Consider the following 10265-nt stretch of genomic DNA (forward strand, 5'->3'; position numbering starts at 1 on the left):
TCACTTCACACACCGGCTTTGATCTTTGTGACAATGAGAGTGGGTTACAGGGGCTTCACAGGGGATGATTACACACACACACACACAAGCATGAGTGTCTGAGTGTCTTGATGTGTGTGTGTGTGTGTGTGTGTGTGTGTGTGTGCAACACATGTCGAATATCAGCAACAGACAGAACCTTGTGGACTCTGACAGCATGTCCATATGTTAAACTGCTCACTGTTAAAAAACAAGGGGGTTCTAAGCAGCACTGGAAAATCTTCTATTGCTCTGTATAACAGCAAAGGGTCTGCATATACAGCATTTACACCACCAGCATTTACACCACCCGTTCTACACAGCATTGACACCACCAGAATTTACACCACCAGCATTTACACCACCCGTTCTACACAGCATTTACACCACCAGCATTTACACAACCAGCATTTACACCACCCGTTCTACACAGCATTTACACCACCAGCATTTACACCACCCGTTCTACACAGCATTTACACCACCAGCTTTTACACCACCAGCATTTACACCACCGGTTCTACACAGCATTTACACCACCAGCTTTTACACCACCAGCATTTACACCACCGGTTCTACACAGCATTTACACCACCAGTTCTACACAGCATTTATACCACCAGCATTTACACCACCCGTTCTACACAGCATTTACACCACCAGCATTTACACCACCAGCATTTACACCACCCGTTCTACACAGCATTTACACCACCCATTCTACACAGCATTGACACCACCAGCATTTACACCACCCGTTCTACACAGCATTTACACCACCAGCATTTACACCACCAGCATTTACACAACCAGCATTTACACAACCAGCATTTACACCACCCGTTCTACACAGCATTTACACCACCAGCATTTACACCACCAGTTCTACACAGCATTTACACCACCAGTTCTACACAGCATTTACACCACCAGCATTTACACCACCCGTTCTACACAGCATTTACACCACCAGCATTTACACAACCAGCATTTACACCACCAGTTCTACACAGCATTTACACCACCAGTATTTACACCACCAGTTCTACACAGCATTTACACCACCAGTATTTACACCACCAGTTCTACACAGCATTTACACCACCAGAATTTACACCACCAGAATTTACATCACCCGTTCTACACAGCATTTACACCACCAGTATTTACACCACCAGTTCTACACAGCATTTACACCACCAGAATTTACACCACCAGCATTTACACCACCAGTTCTACACAGCATTTACACCACCAGAATTTACACCACCAGCATTTACACCACCAATTCTACACAGCATTAACACCACTAGCATTTAAACCACCCGATCTACAACCAGCATTTACACCACCCGTTCTACACCGCATTTATACCACCAGCATTTACACCACCAGCATTTACACCACCAGTTCTACACAGCATTTACACCACTAGCATTTAAACCACCCGATCTACAACCAGCATTTACACCACCCGTTCTACACAGCATTTATACCACCAGCATTTACACCACCAGTTCTACACAGCATTTACACCACCAGCATATACGCCACCAGTTCTACACAGCATTTACACCACTAGCATTTACACCACCAGCATTTACACCACCCGTTCTACACAGCATTTACACCACTAGTTTTACATAGCATTTACACCACCAGCATTTACACCACCTGTTCTACACAGCATTTACACCACCAGCATTTACACCACCAGCATTCACACCACTAGTTCTACACAGCATTTACACCACTAGCATTTACACCACTGGTTCTACACAGCATTTACACCACCAGTTCTACACAGCATTTATACCACCAGCATTTACACCACCCGTTCTACACAGCATTTACACCACCAGCATTTACACCACCCGTTCTACACAGCATTTACACCACCCATTCTACACAGCATTGACACCACCAGCATTTACACCACCCGTTCTACACAGCATTTACACCACCAGCATTTACACCACCAGCATTTACACAACCAGCATTTACACAACCAGCATTTACACCACCCGTTCTACACAGCATTTACACCACCAGCATTTACACAACCAGCATTTACACCACCAGTTCTACACAGCATTTACACCACCAGTTCTACACAGCATTTACACCACCAGAATTTACATCACCCGTTCTACACAGCATTTACACCACCAGTATTTACACCACCAGTTCTACACAGCATTTACACCACCAGAATTTACACCACCAGAATTTACATCACCCATTCTACACAGCATTTACACCACCAGTATTTACACCACCAGTTCTACACAGCATTTACACCACCAGAATTTACACCACCAGCATTTACACCACCAGTTCTACACAGCATTTACACCACCAGAATTTACACCACCAGCATTTACACCACCAATTCTACACAGCATTAACACCACTAGCATTTAAACCACCCGATCTACAACCAGCATTTACACCACCCGTTCTACACCGCATTTATACCACCAGCATTTACACCACCAGCATTTACACCACCAGTTCTACACAGCATTTACACCACTAGCATTTAAACCACCCGATCTACAACCAGCATTTACACCACCCGTTCTACACAGCATTTATACCACCAGCATTTACACCACCAGTTCTACACAGCATTTACACCACCAGCATATACGCCACCAGTTCTACACAGCATTTACACCACTAGCATTTACACAACCCGTTCTACACAGCATTTACACCACCAGCATTTACACCACCCGTTCTACACAGCATTTACACCACTAGTTTTACATAGCATTTACACCACCAGCATTTACACCACCTGTTCTACACAGCATTTACACCACCAGCATTTACACCACCAGCATTCACACCACTAGTTCTACACAGCATTTACACCACTAGCATTTACACCACCGGTTCTACACAGCATTTACACCACCAGAATTTACACCACCAGTTCTATACAACATTTACAACACCAGCATTTACACCACTAGCATTTACACCACTGGTTCTACACAGCATTTACACCACCAGAATTTACACCACCAGTTCTATACAACATTTACAACACCAGCATTTACACCACTAGCATTTACACCACCGGTTCTACACAGCATTTACACCACCGGTTCTACACAGCATTTACACCAATAGCATTTACACCACCAGTTCTACACAGTATTTACACCACTAGCATTTACACCACCGGTTCTACACAGCATTTACACCACCATAATTTACACCACCAGTTCTATACAACATTTACAACACCAGCATTTACACCACTAGCATTTACACCACCGGTTCTACACAGCATTTACACCACTAGCATTTACACCACCGGTTCTACACAGCATTTACACCAATAGCATTTACACCACCGGTTCTACACAGCATTTACACCACCAGCATTTACACCACCAGTTCTACACAGTATTTACACCACTAGCATTTACACCACCAGTTCTACACAGTATTTACACCACTAGCATTTACACCACCAGAATTTACATCACCAGTTCTATACAACATTTACACCACCAGCATTTACACCACTAGCATTTACACCACTAGCATTTACACCACCGGTTCTACACAGCATTTACACCACCAGCATTTACACCACCAGTTCTACACAGTATTTACACCACCAGCATTTACACCACCAGTTCTACACAACATTTACACCACCAGTATTTACACCACCAGTTCTATACAACATTACACCACCAGCATTTATACCACCAGCATTTACACCACCAGTTCTACATAGCATTTACACCACCAGTATTTACACCACCAGCATTTACACCACCAGTTCTACACAGCATTTACACCACCAGTAATTACACCACCAGTTCTACATAGCATTTACACCACCAGTATTTACACCACCAGTTCTACACAACATTTACACCACCAGCATTTACACCACCAGTTCTACATAGCATTTACACAACCAGCAATTACACCACCAGTTCTACACAGCATTTACACCACCAGCATTTACACCACCAGTTCTACACAGCATTTACACCACCAGTTCTACACAGCATTTACACCACCAGTTCTACACAGCATTTACACCACCAGTTCTACACAGCATTTACTGGGTGTACTGGGTTTTCTACAGTACTAAAATGTTGGATGTAGTATTGAAGCAGGACCTTTAAACAGTCCTGAAAAGGTTCTGTATTAATAAACATTATTTTATAATAATCATTATATCATATATATATAATAATCAATTCTCTCTCTCTCTCTCTCTCTCTCTCTCTCTCTTTCTCTCTCTCGCTTTCTCTCCTTCTCTGTGGAATCAAGGCCATCACGTCCTCCAGAGGAGCCTCAAATCAGGCCGACCTGAAGCGTTCCCTGAGAGAGACCCCCCCCCCCCCCCCCCCCCGTCTCCACACACTGTAATGAGTTACACTGAGTAATCCGCATGGGGCATGTTCCAAATTACACTCGCTCCCTAGAGTGCGCACTGTAATGAGCCCTTATGTGGGAGAGGCCTGAATGTAATGGGTTTAAATGTGTGCCTCATTTGCACATGAATAAAACACATTACTCAAACTGGTCAAAAGTTTTAGAACACCTTAATTCTTCCATGTTTTTATTGATATTTAGATGGAAATCCAGGGAATGTCCATAGCCTGAAATGGCAGAAAGTGTAGTGAGCTCAAAGTTAAGCGGTAAACTGCCAGGGTTTCTGAGGGGAAAAAGAAGCACCTACAACTGAACAAGGGAACAAGTAAATAGCAATAGGGGAAAAATATACATTCAAAATGAAATTATTACATGATTATATTATCATACAATGTACAATGTGTTAGAATTACCCAAAATGTATCTATTCAATATATTTATTCATTAACTATTTTATTGTTTATTGGTCAATATATACAATTTTATTAAAAATATATTTTAAAATATATTTTTGTTAGTTTTGGTTTAAAAAACAAGATATATATATATATATATATATATATATATATATATATATATATTAAATGATCTCACTGTATCATTTATCAATATGTTTAAATAAATACATTTAAAATATATTTGGTATATAAGCAACCACCTGAGACACCATAGCAAGCACCTAGCAGATCCACAGCAACCACTTGGGATACCATAGCAACTACTTAGCAAACCCAGAGCAACCACCTGGAATAATATGGCAACCACCTAATATAACCATATCGATCACCAGGAAACCATCATAGAAACCCCATAGCAACCCCATAGCAGCCACCTGGCATACCACAGAAACCATGTAGCCCAGCTTAACACTGGATCGGGTCTCAGTTTCAGCTGTGAAGGGAAGGCCGTGAGCTGCAGGTCTGACTGCAGGAGAAGTGGCAGTCAGAGAGTCGGTGCTGAGACTGTAAATTAGAATTGTTGGGAAAGTTCTCTCTATTATTATACAGTTAAGATAAAAACTTGGCTTCACAAACATCAGTACACATGTATGCTGAGTTCTAAGGTTCTATACAATACCGAACACATGTTCAATATAGTACTGCAAAAGGGTTCTATATACTACAGAAACAAGGGTTCCACATAATCCTGAAGAAATGTTCTGTATAGAACCATCTACAAAATGTTTACAAAAAAAACATCTACATAAGACCATCTACAAAATATTTACCACAAATGTTCTATATAGAACCATCTACAAAATGTTTACCATTAACATTCTATATAAAACCATCTACAAAATGTTTATCAAAAACGTTCTATATAGAATCATCTACAAAATGTTTACCAAAAACCACCTGCATAGAACCATCTACAAAATGTTTATCATAAACATTCTATATAGAACCATCTACAAAATGTTTACCTTAAATGTTCTATATAGAACCATCTACAAAATGTTTACCATAAATGTTCTATATAGAACCATCTACAAAATGTTTACCAAAACATTCTATATAAAACCATCTACAAAATGTTTATCAAAAACGTTCTATATAGAATCATCTACAAAATGTTTATCAAAAACGTTCTATATAGAACCATCTACAAAATGTTTACCATAAACATTCTATATAAAACCATCTACAAAATGTTTACCAAAAATGTTCTATATAGAACCATCTACAAAATGTTTACCAAAAATGTTCTATATAGAACCATCTACAAAATGTTTACCAAAAATGTTCTATATAGAACCATCTACAAAATTTCTACCAAAACCGTTCTACATAAAACAATCTACAAAATGTTTACCATAAACGTTCTATAGAGAACATCTACAAAATGTTTACCATAAACGTTCTATAGAGAACATCTACAAAATGTTTACCAAAACATTTTATATAAAACCATCTACAAAATGTTTACCAAAAATGTTCTACATAGAACCATCTACAAAATGTTGTTTATGTTGAGCACCTGAAACATCCAAATAGTTATTGGAGTAGTTATGATTCTATATGCAACCACTGCTTTTATTTAATCACCAGTAGAACCCTAATTTAAGAGTTTAGTCTATATATCTAATGGTTCTCAGCATGGTTCTGTTGTAAGACTGTTCTACTTATTTACATGATCTAGTTTAGCTTTGAGTAAGAGTGCCTTTAGAACACTTCCAGGTTTCCTGCAGCACCCCTCAGATGTTATTAGATGGGAAGGCAGTACAGGGAACTGAAAAAGAGTTCTATATCGTTCTGAAAAGAGTTCTATACACTTTATTTACTATACTACTATATTATACACTTTATTTACTATACTACTATATTATACACTTTATTTACTATACTACTATACTATACACTTTATTTACTATACTACTATATTATACACTTTATTTACTATACTACTATATTATACACTTTATTTACTATACTACTATACTATACACTTTATTTACTATACTACTATACTATACACTTTATTTACTATACTACTATATTATACACTTTATTTACTATACTACTATATTATACACTTTATTTACTATACTACTATATTATACACTTTATTTACTATACTACTATACTATACACTTTATTTACTATACTACTATATTATACACTTTATTTACTATACTACTATATTATACACTTTATTTACTATACTACTATATTATACACTTTATTTACTATACTACTATACTATACACTTTATCTCTATTTATTTATGAGTAGGATTTAACATCGTACTGTAACTAGCATTAAAAAGGTTTTATATAACATGAAAAAAATTCCATATTGTACTGAAATATGTTCTAATGGGTAATGGGTTCTATATAGTACTGAAAAAAGGTTCTATATAGTACTGAAAATGTGGTTCTAAATAGCATCAAAATAGGTTCTGTAAAGTAGTGAAAATGTATTTAAGTGAGATTTAAATGAGAATGTTGAAAGAACATTCCCCACAATGCACCAGTAATACCAAATAAACACATGTGCTAGAACCATAGGTCAAGGTCAAGACGTTCTGTGTGTAGGAGTCAGTCAGTGGGGTTCTGTGCGGGGGTATATAGAGTGTACAGGTCAGGTGGTACAGTCAGTCCTACCTGTAGCTCGGAGCCGGATCAGCACTCCCACAGCGCCGCTCCTGCTTGTTCGGTGAGGGAGAAGCAGGTGAACAGGGCTCTACAGGTGAACGGGTGCGTCTCCTCCAGCGTGGAGCAAAAACTCCCGTCCTCCGTTATGATGAGGTCCAGACAGCGTCCACTACCGGTTATATTCCCACAGTGTTTAATAAGTGCAGGCCTTTACCACACACACACACACACACACACACACACACACACACACTACACTTCCTTTATCTTTCTCTCTCTCTTTCTATACCCTTCACATCCTCTGTCTCCCTGTCTCTTCCTTGAACTCTCTGTCTGTCTCTCTACCGCTCCCTTCTCTCTCTCTTTACCCCTCCCATCTCTCTCTCTACTTCCTTTCACTTACTTTCTCTCCCGCCCCCTACACCTCTCTCTTTGCCCCTCCTATCTCTCTCTACTCGTCACTTATCTCTCTCCCTCCCTTATACTCCTCCCATCTCTCTCTCTCTCTCACACGCTCTCTCTCTCTCTCTCTGTACTGCTCCCATCTCTTACACTTCACCATCCTCTCTCACTCTCTCTTTTTCTCTCTCGCTCTCTCTGTGTCTCTCTGTGTCTCTCTGTATTTGTGCCTGGTTGCCCCAGAGGGTTGTGTGACAGTGTGGTGGAGGCAGGCGTGGTGGAGGCAGGCGTGGTGGAGGCAGGCGTGGTGGAGGCAGGTGGCAGGTGTGAGTGTATTGATCAGTTGGGAATGAGTGAACTGAAACAGAGCTGGTCTCTTTACACCTACAGCTTTTTCTCTTCTTCCTCAGTAAATATTACATACCCACCCCCATACCCACTTTCATACCCATACCCACTCTCATATCCATGCCCACCCCCATACCCACTCACATACCCATGCCCACCCCCATACCCACTCTCATACCCACCCCCATACCCACTCACATACCCATACCCACCCTCATACCCACTCTCATACCCATGCCCACCCCCATACCCACTCTCATAGCCATACCCACCCTCATACCCACTCTCATACCCATACCCACCCTCATACCCACTTTTGTAACCATATTCACTCATACCCATACCCATTCTTATACCCATACCCACTCTCATACCCATATCCACCCTCATACCCACATTCATACCCATACCCACCCTAATACCTATTCACATACCCACCCTCATACCCATAACCATTCACATACCCACCCTCATACCCCTAACCATCCTCATACACACCCTTATACCCATAACCACCCTCATACTCACTCTCATACCCTTACCCACCCTCATACCCATACCCACCCTCATACTCACTCTCATACCCTTACCCACCCTCATACCCATAACCACCCTCATACTCACTCTCATACCCTTACCCACCCTCATACCCATAACCACCCTCATACTCACTCTCATACCCTTACCCACTCATATTCCCACATTCAGACCGACATTCATAGCTGTGGCTGTTAAACGTAAGCAGTCATCCTAAAGGGATGTAGGAGGGTTGAGTGAAAGTGGAGGTTAGGCCGAGCAGGTGCGTTAGTGCACACTTTGCATGATCTGTGCTCCAGTTCAGCTGAGTCTCCAGCTCAGAAGCAGCAGGTGAGTCTGTGTGATTCATAATTAGAACAGCAGGAGAACTGAGCTTCAACCCTGCGTCCCCCCGCAGTGCTGTCCATCCCCACTATACCTACATCACTATCACACCTTCACTCACTCAGCGCAGTCAAACACCTACCCCTAGACATCTACAGTGACTCGGCTGGCAGTGTCTTCAGTGAGTCCAGTGGCAGTTTATTCATTTATTCCCAGTGTAGGTGTGGCAGACTGCACTTTTATTGTTGCATGCTGTTGCCATGGCAACAATTATATGTTATCATTTCATACATTCACGTCTAAATGCATTTATAACAATAAATATATTAATTATTTAATTTAATAATAGTTTATTAATGTTTTTTCATTTGACTTTTTATTTGTTTTTATTTGTTTTTAATTATTTGTAAAATGAACAGCTTACTAATACTGGGCGGAGCCTCCCTCTACTCTCAGAACAGCCTCGATTCTTCATGGATTCCACAAGATGTTGGGAACATTTCTTTGTGGTTCTGGTCCATGTTGAAATGATTGCATCACAGGACTTTCATACTGGGTACTGGGAGTCTTCTGTTCTAGCACATCCTAAAGGTGTTCTACTGGACTCAGTACTGAAACTAGCCGCTAGAAGATCAGGGTAAACTGTGGTCCTTAGTGGCCTTCAAGAGATGATTGATGGGTATAAACAGCTGAAAGTGTGCCAAGAAAATAAGACCATCTAAAATATCACCAAATAAATGTAAATACATTAGTATCTTTATTATTTTCAGGATTATATGTGTCCCCCTGTTTACATCAGATATATTTACTTAAACAAAAATCATTTGTGTGCTTACCTCAGTTTGACTCACCACCCCGTCACACTAACTTTCATGTACAAATTATTTACTGGTGCTTTAAATGACATTACAAAGCAGACGTGACATCATGTAAGCCTTTGAAGTAGCCAGGAACAAAAAAAAAACGCTTTGAAGCTTTGATGTTCTGTGACATTGCCTATATTTAGATTTTTCATGTTAGATTAAGTCTTTCAAGCTCAACCCAACCACCCCGTCACGACATTTCAAACTGACTGGCATGTGAACTTGGTCAGGAACTTGGCCACATGAAGAAATGCAGCCGTTTCAGTCTT

This window comes from Salminus brasiliensis, chromosome 1 (assembly GCF_030463535.1).
Source record: "Salminus brasiliensis chromosome 1, fSalBra1.hap2, whole genome shotgun sequence".
Classification (NCBI taxonomy): Eukaryota; Metazoa; Chordata; class Actinopteri; order Characiformes; family Bryconidae; genus Salminus; species Salminus brasiliensis.